Here is a 3045-nt window from a genome sequence, read left to right as displayed (position 1 = left end):
TGTTCGTTTTTAATTAAGTTAAACCGTGAAATATCCTCAAATTTCTTTCACATTATATCACATGTATATCAAATATCAACTGATGTACCTTTTTGTGGCAGAGGAATAATGTTAAAGTCTGGATTCAATGGATAACATATCCGTGGGCTGAGAGCAGCTGAATTCACGTCCGCCTCGATGCCATGCGCAACCGGAAAAATCATGATATGAACGTGCTGTATAATAATCACTGCCATCATGATATGAATGTGCTACATGATAATCACTGCTGTAGTAATATTAACGTGCTGTATGATAATCACTGCAATCAGGATATGTACGTGCTGTATAATAATCACTGCCATCATGATATGAATGTGCTACATGATAATCACTGCTGTAGTAATATTAACGTGCTGTATGATAATCACTGCAATCAGGATATGTACGTGCTGTATAATAATCACTGCCATCATGATATGAATGTGCTACATGATAATCACTGCTGAAGGGATATTAACGTGATGTATGATAATAACTGTCATCAGGATATAAACGTGCTGTATGATAATCACTGCTATCAGGATATGAACGTGCTGTATGATAATCACTGCTATCAGGATATGAACGTGCTGTATGACAATCACTACCATCAGGATATGAACGTGCTGTATGACAATCACTCCCATCATGATATGAATGTGCTACATGATAATCACTGCTGAAGGGATATTAACGTGATGTATGATAATAACTGTCATCAGGATATAAACGTGCTGTATGATAATCACTGCTATCAGGATATGAACGTGCCTTATGATAATCACTGCTAACAGGATATGAACGTGCTGTATGACAATCACTGCTACCAGGATATGAACGTGATGTATGACAATCACTACCATCAGGATATGAACGTGCTGTATGACAATCACTACCATCAGGTTATGAATGTGCTACATGATAATCACTGCTGAAGGGATATTAACGTGATGTATGATAATAACTGTCATCAGGATATAAACGTCCTGTATGATAATCACTGCTATCAGGATATGAACGTGCTGTATGATAATCACTGCTACCAGGATACGAACGTGCTGTATGATAATCACTGCTACCAGGATATGAACGTGCCTTATGATAATCACTACCATCAGGATATTAACGTGCTGTATGACAATCACTCCCATCAGGATATGAACGTGCTGTATGATAATCACTGCCATCAGGATATGAACGTGCTGTATGATAATCACTGCCATCAGGATATGAACGTGCTGTATGACAATCACTGCTACCAGGATATGAACGTGCTGTATGACAATCACTACCATCAGGATATGAACGTGCTGTATGATAATCACTGCTATCAGGATATGAATGTGCCTTATGATAATCACTGCTACCAGGATATGAACGTGCTGTATGACAATCACTGCTACCAGGATATGAACGTGCTGTATGACAATCACTGCCATCAGGATGTCAACGTGCTGTATGATAATCACTGCCATCAGGATATGAACGTGCTGTATGATAATCACTGCCATCAGGATGTCAACGTGCTGTATGATAATCACTGCCATCAGGATATGAACGTGCTGTATGACAATCACTGCCATCAGGATGTCATCGTGCTGTTTGATTGTAGTAGTATGTAATTATTTATATATCATGAATTGTATTTTAATGTCAGTTCTTATTTTAATACCTAAGTCTTAGTCCTTGCTCGTCTTCACTCGCATGAGCAAAACATTCGGGCCGGCCACAATTATGGGCCGGAATATTTGGAATGCACTCAGAATGCAGTCAACTTTTAGAATGCACTTCGAATATCCAGGAATAAACAAAGAATTTTCATTCCGACGGCATTCCAGCTCATTCTGCCTCTAGGGTGACTAGGGTTTTAGTCTTCAGTGAGTGAAGAGTGGACTTCACCGACACACTGTTACCGGGGACATACCTCGTGTAGGCTGCACGCAGCTTGTAGACCAGGACCGCACTGAATAGCAACACACAGCCAACGACCAGCATGGCAGATACCTTGGACTGACGGGACCGCTGCATTGTAGTAATCTGAAACAAGATACCCCAGGTGGCGAGTAACAACTGCTACTGCTCCTACTGCTACTGCTACACCTGCTGCTACCACTACTACCACTAGCACTACTACTACTACCAACTACAACTACTACAACTACAACTACAACTACAACCACAACCACAACCACAACTACAACTACAACAACAACAAGTACAACTACAATTACAACTACAACTACAACTACTACTACTACTACCAACTACAACTACTACAACTACAACTACAACTACAACCACAACCACAACCACAACTACAACTACTACAACTACAACTACAACTACAACTACAACTACTACTACTACTACCACTACCACAACTACAACTACTACTACTACTACACTACTACCACTACTACCACTACCACTACTACTACTACCACTACTATAACTACAACTACAACAACAACAAGTACAACTACAACTACAACTACAACTACTACTACTACTACTACTAATACTACAACTACTACTATAACTACTACTACTACTACTACTACTACTACTACTACTACTACACCTACTTCTACTGTTGCTGTCCGACTAACGGAATTGGGTCTTCGGGCTCACTGTCTTGGTTGATGCATGTCATCGTATCCCAATTACGTGGATCGATGCGCATTATGTCAATCACTGGATTGTCTTTCCAGACTCGATTTGTTTACAGACAGCCGTCATATACCTGGAATATTACTAGGGGCGACGTTAAACAACAAACAAATAACTACTGCTATTACTGCTACTACTTAAACAACTACTACTATTACTGCTGCTACTACTATTACTACTACTATTACTACCACTACTACTATTACTACTGCTGCTACTATAGCTACTACTACTGCTGCTGCTACTACAACTACTAATACTAATACTATTGCTAATACTACTAATGCTGCTGCTACTACTACGACAGACCCGTGAAGATCAGGGTTAGAATTGGTCTTCAGCTTGTCGTAAGAG

The sequence above is a fragment of the Haliotis rufescens genome, unplaced genomic scaffold (assembly GCF_023055435.1).
Source record: "Haliotis rufescens isolate VD_foot unplaced genomic scaffold, xgHalRufe1.0.p SCAF_2, whole genome shotgun sequence".
Lineage (NCBI taxonomy): Eukaryota > Metazoa > Mollusca > Gastropoda > Lepetellida > Haliotidae > Haliotis > Haliotis rufescens.
This window is presented reverse-complemented; position numbering follows the sequence as displayed.